The sequence below is a fragment of the Trachinotus anak genome, unplaced genomic scaffold (genome assembly GCF_046630095.1).
Source record: "Trachinotus anak isolate AG129_WGS33_773 ecotype Australia unplaced genomic scaffold, CSIRO_AGI_Tana_v1 ptg000028l, whole genome shotgun sequence".
Lineage (NCBI taxonomy): Eukaryota > Metazoa > Chordata > Actinopteri > Carangiformes > Carangidae > Trachinotus > Trachinotus anak.
Window position 1 is genome coordinate 1,610,907 of NW_027273879.1, and position 13,645 is coordinate 1,624,551.

At 40.9% G+C, this 13,645-nt stretch overlaps 1 long non-coding RNA gene across 1 annotated transcript; it reads right to left on the reverse strand.

The window, feature by feature from the left end:
* Positions 1–4,811: 4,811 nt before the first annotated feature.
* Positions 4,812–6,232, reverse strand: LOC139611662 (uncharacterized). Its single transcript, XR_011686340.1, has 3 exons — positions 6,100–6,232; positions 5,877–5,993; positions 4,812–4,938 (listed from the first exon to the last, which is right to left on the reverse strand). It is a non-coding gene; the product is annotated as an uncharacterized lncRNA (long non-coding RNA).
* Between the last annotated feature and the right edge of the window lie 7,413 nt (positions 6,233–13,645).

The window sequence follows — 13,645 nt, forward strand, 5'->3', positions numbered from 1 at the left end:
CTCTGTAGTAAAACCCTCGCTCCGCCCCCCACCCCCTCCCTCCTCCCTCCATCTCTCTCTCTCTCTTCACTAAATCCTTCCACTCTCATCTCATCACTGAAAGTCAAGATGGTGATGCCACAGTTAAACTACATTACAATTCACTCTGCTACTAGTATTATTAGTATTATACGTAAGTACAGTTTTTAGATACTTTATTTGAGTGTTTCCAATTTAAGCAACTTTATGCTTCCACTCCATCATGTTTCAGAGGGAAATATTCCTCTTTTTACTCCACTACATTTATCTGACAGCCTTAGTCATTAGTTACTTTCCAGATTAGGATATCACATTATTACTAGAATAAAAATCTAATTCCCAGGAGACAGGACTGCTGGTTGGAGACATTTGCCTCGTAAACTTCTCAGATAAATAAATAATGATAAAAATAAAAAAAATTAAAAAATAATAAATATAGCAGATTTCAGGTGAACAGAGAAATTAAATCCTGCAAGGTTGGATGGTGGGTCCAGGTGGGCGGGGCTTGAGACATGCCTGAGGGCGTTGACTGTTTTGTTGTGACATCACAAAGTTCCAGAAGTCCTAACAGCTGGTTTTAAGGCTCAGTTTCTGAATACAGGCTGTGTGCATTTCTCTGTGGACTGAGGCTTTGATACTTTCACAGTATTAATATAGAACCTAGACCTGCTTTATGATCACAAACACATGGACATCTACCTTTAGACTGGATGGAGCTTTAAGAAAGGTCCAAATCATGAACACAAATGTCTGAATCACAACTTTGTTTTTTTTTCTTTCTTCTTCATGATCCATCAAACATCTCACGACCCCCCAGACTTATCTGATGACCCCTTTGGAAGGGCCTGACCCTTAGGTTGGGAACCACTGGAGCTGCTTTAATGACTGTATATGACGTAGTTAAAGCAGCTCCACCTGGAGCAGCTACAACAGTAAAATGCTGCTGAAGCATCAATGACTCAGGGTTAATGATCTAATGATCTAATAATGTCAGAGAGAATCAGAGATCAGTCACAGGAGACATTTTTCTGCAGAGTGAGTACTTTAGTTTTTAACACTTTAAGTATATTTTGCTGATAATACTATTTTTCTTTCTTTAAATGAGATTTTGAAACGGCAAATTTCAAGTAAAGGACCTAAATTCTTTTTGCACATCTTCTTCAATCACCAATTAAAAAATAAAATTTCCTGTTCTGTTACTGTTTGTACTGTTAAAGCCGCTCTCATCCATTTAACTCAGCCTTCCTGACTGTATACGTGTGCTGTAAAATGGCTTGGCTTCACGCACCATATGGAAATGCTTTCTAATACATCTATTTTTGGTCCTTTATGTTCCCTCAAGCAAAACAGCTGCACTTATTATGTGCAATACAATACAAATCCAATAGGCCTGCTGCACTGTGCAATTAGAGACCATAATGATTATGTAATTCTATTATTCAGTCAACATAGACAAGACTTAACCTTAAGCCATCTTCGAGAACAGTCAGTGGAGCAACAAAGCCGAACGCTGTCACTGTCACACATGTGGGACGTTACACTGACACGAGGAACGCTGCAGCCTCAGCGTCTGTGGAGCCACTTTGATTTATCTAGCTGTGGCCGGTGTGTCCCAGGGGACCACTCTCTGCCCCTCAGAGGTTCAACTAAAATTAAACAACCGCCAGTCATCCCAAAATGTGCGGCAGTGGTCGGCCTGTTGTTGCCCCCTTGTGGCTCCTTCGCTGTAATGTCTAATCATTTTCCTCTGGCCTCCCCCGCCTGTGCCTGCTGTGTAATTACGCCACATTGCACACTTAATTGGCCAAACATTTGGCCTGCCGGGAGATTTGCACGGAATTGAATGTTAATTCAAGCTTGAAAAAGTGCCAAAACAAGCTCATGTTGAGGCACAAGATGTGAACAAAGTGTCGGTTCATGCAACAGGACGGAGAGTTGAGTTTGGGTTCCCGTCGTTAAAGAATCAAAAGTTAAAAATCAGGCTTCCTCAGTCTGAAGGTCGGGTTTAAGGAGGTTTTGGGGATTGACACAGATGTTGAATTGAGTTTTAGGCCCAACGAACAGGAAGTGATGCAAGATATCAAAATAAAAAGCTTTGTTTTTCACTTTTCAGCTTTTAAGACACTTGAAGTTTTACACTGTAAAGCATCATTTTTTCAAGTCCTTCACACAGGCAAATGAATTCAAATCAACCCATTACAAAATAACAGCGAAGGCAGAAGTACTCAGATCTTTTAAAAAGTAAAAATACTAATACTCACATTAATACTACACAGTAAAAATACTCTGAGTCCTGCATTCATAAAAATATTAGGATCAAATATAGTAGCAGTACCATAAGTAAAAGTACTGACTTAAGCTTGACTGACTTTATATACTGCTGGGTAGCTTCATCTGTAATAACACATCATCATTTATCAATTGATTTATATTTTGTATTAATAATCAGAATCTGCAGAGTAAATAAAGTTATCATTTAAATGTAGAGGAAGAAAAGTAAAATATTTCCCTCTGAACTGTAGTGAAGTAAACACACACACACACACACAGTCACATTCAAATAATCAGGATGATGTAGAGATCCCAGAGACATGAGGACACACACAAACACCCACTGCAATCCTGGTTTATGACAGCGTGTGTGTGTGTGTGTGTGTGTGTGTGTGTGTGTGTGTGTGTGTGTGCGTGCGCACATTTCCCCACATCACTTCCTGCTGAATTTATAGATGAGTGCGACCTGTCAACACAGCACCAGGACCCTCTCATCACACACAGTGAGTTTGATGTTTTGACCACAAATGAACCAGTTTGCTAATTAAATCTCAACCATTAAGCTTGAGGTGGTTCATGTCCGACTCTTCCCTCACATATTTGCATAATTAAGAGCCGGTTATGCAAACACACACACTTACATAAGCCAGCGAGGAGACCTGCAGAACAGCTAAGGAGTGGCTCAGCACTGCCTGTCTGTATTAGCTCCAGGATGCTATGCTGCACAGTAAGAGGAGGCTGTGCTCTGACGGCTGCATGATGTGATGGAATCAGATCTGCAAATGATGCAGAAGTGATGCTTCAGTGATAAAACTCGAGCTGGTTAGAGAAGACGAGGCTCAAAGGGCTGCCCATGAGCTAACGAGAGAGACGAGCAGAGCGGGCACGCTAAGTGTTAACAGTTTAATCTTAACTTAACAACAGAAAATGCCAGGAAGACCTGAGGCTTCGTAAATCTTCCTCATCCTAGGACTGACCACAGGGGAATTCATTTGCTCTGCTTTCAGAGAACAGAGAGGTTTTTCACCTGCACTGGATTAGGACTGGACGGGATTGTGACTGACTGACATACGACAGACTGAGTAGAACTTTTTTTTTGTGCCGATTTATATATTCCTATTTTTGAACTGTTGGAACGGAACTTAATTTATCTATTTATTTATTTTTCTTTTTAAAAAGGACAGAAACTGAAAGGAACTGAATTAAGTGGGTTTTTTAACCCAAAAGAAAAAGAAAGACTAAGTGAAAACCTGGTGTGGAATTTTGTGTTGGGATTTTTGGGATAACTTTGTGTTTAATATACATTTGTATTAACTTAATTGTGCTTGTGTTTGTGTATTTCTTCATGGAGGGATCATTCAAGACCTCATAAACATGAGCATAACAGCTCATATTCCTAAAACCCAGAAATTAGTTAGCATGTTAGCACTTCTTGTTCCCTGTCTTTGGTTAAATGGCTGAACTACAGTATAGCCTAACATGAGCTTTTTACTGCTGCTGATTGTATTTAGGCTTCAAACATCATAAAGCGGAGTCATTAGTGAAGATGATCCTGCTGAACAGAACCTGTCAGGATCAGAAACTGTTGCTGATTTTCTCTAATCATCCAAAAGACAATGTAAAAATCCTGTTGGCTTTTTATCAAGGGAACCAGGGTGATGCTAACGTCTGGGTTGGCCTACAAAAATACATCATCCCTGCAGCTGCATCTGCCGTTGGTGTCAATCCATCATGTAGATGTTGAGATGTTTCACTGAATAACTAAAACTTTGACAGGAAAACTCCCCAAAGCTGTTTAATTTATCAAGAAATAATTTATAAAGAATTTATCCTTTGGGTTCCTTCAATAGCTGCAACACATCTCTTGACAATCCACCTGATAACACATAAGCACACAAGCATGAGTAGGATTCATCCTTTGGGCACCACGACTGTCTGCGGAGAATTTAATGACTATTCACAGAGTATTTTTGAGATATTTCAGACATCTGTACAAGGGATGTCAATAATAACACTCATGCTCTAATACGGCCGAGCTGCTGGCATGATTCAAAAACATGTATGAATGTTTGTTCTCATGAGCCAAGACAAACAGGTGTCTTTTACAAGAGTTCACTTAGCTTTACGGTTTTCTTTATCACACAGAGACATACAGGATGCTTCGGATCATTTGAAAAATCATAATCACCATAAAAACCTAAATAGTTTTCAGGGAAACATTTTGGGGGAAAGAGAGAGAGAAAGGCCACAGAGGCAGAGAGCAGTGTGACAGTAGGACAGAGCAGGGGACAGACAGGGAAGCTCTGCTGATGACAAATGACGGTTAAATGCCAAATTCATTACCATGCATGCTGAGAGCTTAAGGTCAATGATGTGTAGAGTGTGTGTGTGTGTGTGTGTGTGTGTGTGTGTGTGTGTGTGTGTGTGGACATGTGACTGACTGCCTGCCCTGCATGCAAACATACAAATGTCTCTGTTGAGTAATGTCATGAATAACCCTGGGTATGGAGTCCTTCAGAGGAATCGTCCAGGTGCTGCTGGTTTCGCTCTAAATGTGTGAATGTGTGGAAGTGTGAGAGTGTGTGTGTGTGTGTGTTCGTGAGTGTGTGTGTGAGTCTCATTTCTTGTCTGTCTCCAGCTGACGTCGCCCTGAAAGAGACAGAAAAAGGAGGTAGAGAGAGAGAGGGGAGGGGGGGTGATCGGGGGGTCAGAGATAAGAAAGGATATTATGACAGGAGGAATAAAGAGAGAAATACAAAGAGAAGAATTTAAGCTGCATTGAATGATTTCTTGCTTTGTTTTTGCAACTCGTCCTTCAAATGAATCGACACGTTGCCGTGTGGGCAGATGCTTGGACGGTCCTGGTCCTCTGACTGACTTCTTCTCCACAGGATGCTCATGGGTATTGTAGTCTCCATGGGGTGGAGGTAGATGGCTGCCCACTCTGAGTCTGGTTCTGCTCGAGGTTTCCTCTTTAAAGGAAGCTTTTTTTGTGTGTTTGCTCGTGGTGGGAACTGCTGAGTCTCTGTAATCGCTGTTATAAAGAGACAGTCTAGACTTGCACTATTTGAAAACTGCCTTGAGATAACTTCTGTTGTGATTTAGTGCTATATAAATAAAAATTGCCTTGACTGTTTATGTTTGCTGTATCTAAACAACAGACGAAACATGAGTTCACTGAGACAAAGTTGGAATAATTATGTTTACAGCTTGTTCTGCTGCCCCCAAGTGGAGAAGATACTCTGAACTTCCACTTAAGTCACGTACTTAACGCTGAATTTTGAGGTACTTTTACTTTGAGTATTTCCATTTTCCTCTACTTTATATTTTTACTCCACTATATTTCAGCAAATATTCTACTTTTTACTCTGCTACATTTTTTAGATTCAATTAGTTCTGCATAATGAGGATTTTTACATTTGGTGCTTAAAGTATCTTCTGTTGGTAATACTTCTGTACTCTTACATAAGATTTTTACCTGTAACAGTATTTCTGAGTTCTTCTTCTGCCACTGAAAATCACTTTAAAGTGCAAATACAGTTCAAAACAAACTCAGACAACCACAGAACATAAACATTTCAACAAACCGCTGAGTCTTTGCTTTCAGTGTCAGCTGCAGATGAGCAGTTTCCTCTTGGATCATTTCCACATTTCCAACTGTGTGTGTCCCCTCCACTCCTCATCGCAGTTCCCAACGATCAAACCTGTGGAAACAACCAAACACGGCCAAAAAAAAGCAGCTGCAGGCTTTTTGTTCTTCAGCTAACAATAATTTTTCAGTATACAGCAGAATTTACAGCTGAGACTAACTGCAAAGGTAATGTCCTGATGTAAAAATGCTGCAGGCTTAGAAATAACAGCACGTCTCGGTTCAGTCTGTGCACGAGGTGAAGGAGACAACGGTGAGAGGACGTCTCGTCTGGCTGTGAAGCCGTCTCACTCTGCACAGTTACATCACTGAGTGAACCAGGACGCCCCGGAGCAAGGAGAGCACAGACCTTTGAACAGAAGGGCAACTGAATTAGGAGGTGAAACGTGACAGCGTTATTATTTAAACTGCACTTGGCTCTTTTTTAGTCCTCTGGTACTTTTGCATCTTGAGAAAGGATTTAAGTTTATTTGTTTTAAATGCATTCAAGCTGTAATACTAGTAAAGTATTTATTTTCAACAGTATAAACAAAATACATTTAATGAACAGATGAGTGGTTAAATGAATATTTGGATGTTAAAATGCAAAATATCATCAAGAAAGATCATCAAAACAACGTATTTCTGTAGCTTCATCCATTTGTCTGATGTTTGTGTTTTGTATTAAACCATGGATAAGACAGAATATTTCATAACCACAATGAAAAAATGCAAAATTTCTTATTGTATAAAAACACCAACTTAAATTCACGAACTGCCCAAATACAGACAGTTTGTTAATTGCCCGACCAGAGAGGGGAACACTCTGGACCACTGTTACACCACAATCAGTGGTGCTTATCACGCCGTCCCCCGGGCTGCACTGGGCCACTCTGACCATGTCATGGTCCACCTGATTCCCACATACAGGCAGAAACTAAAACTATGTAAACCTGTTGCGAGGACATCAAAGCAGTGGAGCAGTGAAGCCATAGAGGATCTGCGGCATGTTTGGACTGCACTGACTGGGAGGTGTTCAGGACTGCTTCCAACAGTCTGGATGAGTTCACAGAGGCTGTGACGTCATACATCAGCTTCTGTGAGGATTGCTGTATCCCATCATGCACCAGGGTGAGTTATAACAATGACAAACCCTGGTTCACAGCTAAGCTCAGTCAGCTCAGGAGGCAAAAGGAGGAAGCTTTCAGGAGTAGGGACAGGGACAGGTTTAAAGAGTCCAAGTACAGGTTTAGCAAAGCGGTGAGAGAAGCTAAACGACTGTACTCTGAGAAACTTCAGCTCCAGTTCTCAGCCAATGACTCTGCTTCTGTCTGGAAAGGGCTCAGAAAGATCACAAACTACAAACCTAAACCCCCCCACTCCATTAACGACTTCCGTCTGGCCAACGATCTGAATGAGTTCTACTGCCGCTTTGAAAGACAGTGGGACAAGCCTGACACTAACCTCCACATCAGAGCCACATCAGAACCCTCCTCCTCCTCTACCAAAGGAACGTCTCTCTCTATCCTGGAGAGAGATGTCAACAGGCTTTTTAAGAAGCAGAACCCCCGCAAAGCAGCCGGTCCTGACTCTGTCTCTCCATCATCCCTGAAGCACTGTGCTGATCAGCTGTCTCCAGTGTTCACAGACATCTTCAACACCTCACTGGAGATCTGCCACGTGCCAGCCTGCTTCAAATCCTCCACCATCATCCCTGTCCCCAAAAAACCAAGGCCCACAGGTCTAAATGACTATAGACCCATTGCCCTGACCTCTGTGGTCATGAAATCATTTGAGCGCCTTGTCCTGTCCCACCTCAAATCCATCACTGACCCACTCCTGGACCCCCTGCAGTTCGCCTACAGAGCCAACAGGTCTGTAGACGACGCTGTCAACATGGCTCTCCACTTCATCCTCCAGCACCTGGACTCCTCAGGGACCTATGCCAGGATCCTGTTTGTGGACTTCAGCTCTGCCTTCAACACCATCATCCCGGCTCTGCTGCAGGACAAGCTCTCCCAGCTGAGCGTGCCTGACTCCACCTGCAGGTGGATCACCGACTTCCTGTCTGACAGGAGGCAGCACGTGAAGCTAGGAAAGCACGTGTCTGACTCCCAGACCATCAGCACTGGATCCCCGCAAGGCTGCGTTCTTTCTCCTCTGCTCTTCTCCCTGTACACCAACACCTGCACCTCCAGTCATCAGTCTGTCAAGCTCCTGAAGTTTGCAGACGACACCACTCTCATTGGACTCATCTCTGATGGCGATGAGTCTGCCTACAGGTGGGAGACTGAGCGTCTGGTGACCTGGTGCAGGCAGAACAACCTAGAGCTAAACGCTCTGAAGACAGTGGAGATGATAGTGGACTTCAGGAAGAGCCCAGCCCCACCCACCCCCATCACCCTGTGCGACTCCCCCGTGGCTACCGTGGAGCATTTCCGCTTCTTGGGAACCACCATCACACAGGATCTCAAATGGGAGCTGAACATCAGCTCCCTCATCAAAAAAGCTCAGCAGAGGATGTATTTCCTGAGGCAGTTGAAGAAGTTCAACCTGCCAAGGACTATGATGGTGAACTTCTACACCTCCATCATTGAGTCCATCCTCACCTCCTCCATCACCATCTGGTACGCTGCTGCCACGGAGAGGGACAATAACAGACTGCAGCGTATCATCCACTCTGCTGAGAAGGTGATTGGCTGCAATCTTCCGTCCCTCCAGGACCTGTACGCCTCAAGGACTCTGAGGCGTGCAAGGAAGATTGTAGCTGACTCCTCCCACCCTGGACACAAACTCTTTGAGACACTCCCCTCTGGCAGGAGGCTGCGGTCCTTCAGGACCAAAACCTCTCGCCACAAAAACAGCTTCTTCCTGTCTGCTATTAGCCTCATCAACAAGGCTAACATTACAACGTGGAAAGACAATGATGAAGTAGTCACTTCAGCCACTCAATGTCATTACTGTGACTGATATAATTTCTTGTTGATTTGTCTGATGACCTTTTACTACATTTTGTCAGTTTCAGGCCGTGGTGCAGTCTACGTGATACACAGGTTTACACCGTATACTCACCAAGAAAGCTCCAGAACTCCTGTATAACCACATTAAAAAACCCCAAGGATACATAACAACATAGTTTTGTGACAAAACTTTAACTTCAACAATTCATTTTTAAAAACCGCTGTTAATAACTGTTAATTTACATGTGAGGGATGAATTTTTAACAATATTTTATCATGAAACACACTGTACTGTTGTAAATCCACTGTAAAATTACAGCAGTTCGTTACAGCGCAGGCACCAACAACAGCCTCACACAAATTCCCTGCGTGCCAACACGTGGCAAAAAATAAAATAATTATAATAGTTAAACAAATTAGGGGTTATTCAAAAGCCCAGGCCTAACAACAACCTCACATGATTCACAGCAGCCGTCGGCTCCGTAGGAGCACAAGTAAACACGTGTTAGCTACTGCTTCACCCTGCAATGGGTCAGTAACTTTAATAAAGTTAACTTCACTGGCTGTTGGCCGGAGTCAGTCGAGTCTCTAAAGACACTGTACCTTATTATACAAATGTTTAATGAAATTAAATGAAATGAAATTAAAATTAATGATGCTAGCTAGCTAACGGAGCTCTAACTACAGAGCTTTGTTTGCCAATTTCAGCTAATGAAACATTATCAGACACAGGAAGTTCGAGGAAGAACAATGTTATCATCAAAACAGAACAATTAGTCTCCAATAATCAGTAAAACGATGATGAAGTGACTGGAGTGAAGTGACTGGAGTCACAAAGGGGTGAAAGCGCGTATTTTCGAAGCTTGAAAACTACTGTTTTATGCTGTTAAACTGTTTATGCTTGAAAACTACAGTTATGTTAGCAAGTTAGCTACTTCTTCAATGCAATAAGTTAATAAAGTTAACTTCACTGGCTGTTGGCTGGAGTCAGTCGAGTCTCTAAAGACACTGTACCTTATTTATACAAATGTTTAATGAAATGACTGAAAATGACACCGTTTGCTGTTAGCTAGCTAATGATGCTAGCTAGCTAACGATGCTCTAACTACAGAGCTTTGTTTGCCAATTTTAGCAGGATTTTCGAAGCTTGAAAACGACTGTTTTATGCTGTTAAATTACAGTTATTTACTGTTATTAACAGTGATGGTAACTCACAGTAACAGAACTGTATCACAGTCTAGTTTGGAAACAAGTCTTTTGCACGAGTAAATGTGAACTGTTTGACAACAAATGTGACAGAGAAACGGAGAGGTAGGCTAATATGACAATATCATACAGTTTAAATGAAGAGACACAGTAAAATGTGTTTTATCTGGTTTTAAAGTCGCTCCTGGGAATAACACACTGACTCATCTCACTTCTCCATGGGCCCCACTTGTTTTTGAAAATCCTCCGTCCTTCCACTCGGCGGTTGTACAGTCGGCTCCGTAGTAGCACAAGTAAACACGTTAGCTGCTTCTTCAATGCAATAAGTTAATAAAGTTAACTTCACTGGCTGTTGGCCGGAGTCAGTCGAGTCTCTAAAGACACTGTACCTTATTATACAAATGTTTAATGAAATTACTGAATATTACACGTTTGCCGTTAGCTAGCTAATGGTGCTAGCTAGCTAATGATGCTAGCTAGCTAACGGAGCTCTAACTACAGAGCTTTGTTTGCCAATTTTAGCAACCTGAGCTAATGAAACAGAGCTAATGAAACATTATCGTGTGTGAAGTGACTGGAGTCACAAAGGGATGAAAAGTGCGTATTTTTGAAGCTTGAAAACTACTGTTTTATGCTGTTAAACTACAGTTATGTTAGCAAGTTAGCTACTTCTTCAATGCAATAAGTTAATAAAGTTAACTTCACTGGCTGTTGGCTGGAGTCAGTTGAGTCTCTAAGGACACTGTACCTTATTTATACAAATGTTTAATGAAATGACTGAAAATGACACCGTTTGCTGTTAGCTAGCTAATGGTGTTAGCTAGCTAACGATGCTCTAACTACAGAGCTTTGTTTGCCAATTTTAGCAGGATTTTCGAAGCTTGAAAACGACTGTTTTATGCTGTTAAATTACAGTTATTTACTGTTATTGATTAACAGTGATGGTAACTCACAGTAACAGAACTGTATCACAGTCCAGTTTGGAAACAAGTCTTTTGCACGAGTAAATGTGAACTGTTTGACAACAAATGTGACAGAGAAACGGAGAGGTAGGCTAATATGACAATATCATACAGTTTAAATGAAGAGACACAGTAAAATGTGTTTTATCTGGTTTTAAAGTCGCTCCTGGGAATAACACACTGACTCATCTCACTTCTCCATGGGCCCCACTTGTTTTTGAAAATCCTCCGTCCTTCCACTCGGCGGTTGTACAGTCGGCTCCGTAGTAGCACAAGTAAACACGTTAGCTGCTTCTTCAATGCAATAAGTTAATAAAGTTAACTTCACTGCCTGTTGGCCGGAGTCAGTCGAGTCTCTAAAGACACTGTACCTTATTATACAAATGTTTAATGAAATTACTGAATATTACACGTTTGCCGTTAGCTAGCTAATGGTGCTAGCTAGCTAATGATGCTAGCTAGCTAACGGAGCTCTAACTACAGAGCTTTGTTTGCCAATTTTAGCAACCTGAGCTAATGAAACAGAGCTAATGAAACATTATCGTGTGTGAAGTGACTGGAGTCACAAAGGGATGAAAAGTGCGTATTTTTGAAGCTTGAAAACTACTGTTTTATGCTGTTAAACTACAGTTATGTTAGCAAGTTAGCTACTTCTTCAATGCAATAAGTTAATAAAGTTAACTTCACTGGCTGTTGGCTGGAGTCAGTCGAGTCTCTAAGGACACTGTACCTTATTTATACAAATGTTTAATGAAATGACTGAAAATGACACCGTTTGCTGTTAGCTAGCTAATGGTGTTAGCTAGCTAACGATGCTCTAACTACAGAGCTTTGTTTGCCAATTTTAGCAGGATTTTCGAAGCTTGAAAACGACTGTTTTATGCTGTTAAATTACAGTTATTTACTGTTATTGATTAACAGTGATGGTAACTCACAGTAACAGAACTGTATCACAGTCCAGTTTGGAAACAAGTCTTTTGCACGAGTAAATGTGAACTGTTTGACAACAAATGTGACAGAGAAACGGAGAGGTAGGCTAATATGACAATATCATACAGTTTAAATGAAGAGACACAGTAAAATGTGTTTTATCTGGTTTTAAAGTCGCTCCTGGGAATAACACACTGACTCATCTCACTTCTCCATGGGCCCCACTTGTTTTTGAAAATCCTCCGTCCTTCCACTCGGCGGTTGTACAGTCGGCTCCGTAGTAGCACAAGTAAACACGTTAGCTGCTTCTTCAATGCAATAAGTTAATAAAGTTAACTTCACTGCCTGTTGGCCGGAGTCAGTCGAGTCTCTAAGGACACTGTACCTTATTATACAAATGTTTAATGAAATTACTGAATATTACACGTTTGCTGTTAGCTAGCTAATGGTGCTAGCTAGCTAATGATGCTAGCTAGCTAATGGAGCTCCAACTACAGAGCTTTGTTTGCCAATTTTAGCAACCTGAGCTAATGAAACATTATCGTGTGTGAAGTGACTGGAGTCACAAAGGGATGAAAAGTGCGTATTTTTGAAGCTTGAAAACTACAGTTATGTTAGCAAGTTAGCTACTTCTTCAATGCAATAAGTTAATAAAATTAACTTCACTGCCTGTTGGCTGGAGTCAGTCGAGTCTCTAAGGACACTGTACCTTATTTATACGAATGTTTAATGAAATTACTGAAAATGACACCGTTTGCTGTTAGCTAGCTAATGATGCTAGCTAATGAAACATTATCAGACACAGGAAGTTCGAGGAAGAACAATGTTATCATCAAAACAGAACAATTAGTTTCCAATAATCAGTAAAACGATGATTTGTTTGCCAATTTTAGCAGGATTTTCGAAGCTTGAAAACGACTGTTTTATGCTGTTAAATTTCAGTTATTTACTGTTATTGATTAACTGACCGCAATGACTGTTAATTTACATGTAAGGGATGAATATTTACCAGTATTTTACAATTATTATGAAATACAGTATGATACTATTGTAAATTCACAATCTGTGTCTGTAAAAAGGAAAAAGAATACACATTTTAAAAAATATAGCTGTAGTTTATTACCTCAATACAAGAACAGAGTAACAGCTGTATCACAGTTTAACTTGGAAACAAGTCTTTTGTAGGAAATGTGAAGTGTTTGACAGCAGAAGTGACGTTGGCTGGTATCCTCAATCACCACTGACAAGTATATTTATGAATATATGTCCAATCTCTGTTCTATTTTTTTATTTTTCATATTGAAGTTAGTCTATAGTTCTATAGCCTTCCATCGTATTGGTTTCTTATAGCCTACCTACCTTATTGTTTTTGTATTTGATTTGTATTTATTTGATTTGATTTGAATTTTACTTTCAGAATAAAAGTACTCTGTCTTTTTTTTTTTTTTTTTGTAATGTCTAGTTTCTAGTCTGTCTTTTTCTGTTTTACTCGGTGCTGTTATGGCAGTGCAGGTATGTTGAGTTATTTCAGTGCAGGACCAGTAGAGGGCTCCAGTGCTATGTGCATAGTATCTAAAATACATATGAAGTGAAATCCAAAGACCAAACTAGACTGAAATACTGAAAATTCCCACATCACAGCAGGTTTTTCAGTGACAGTGACTTTGAAA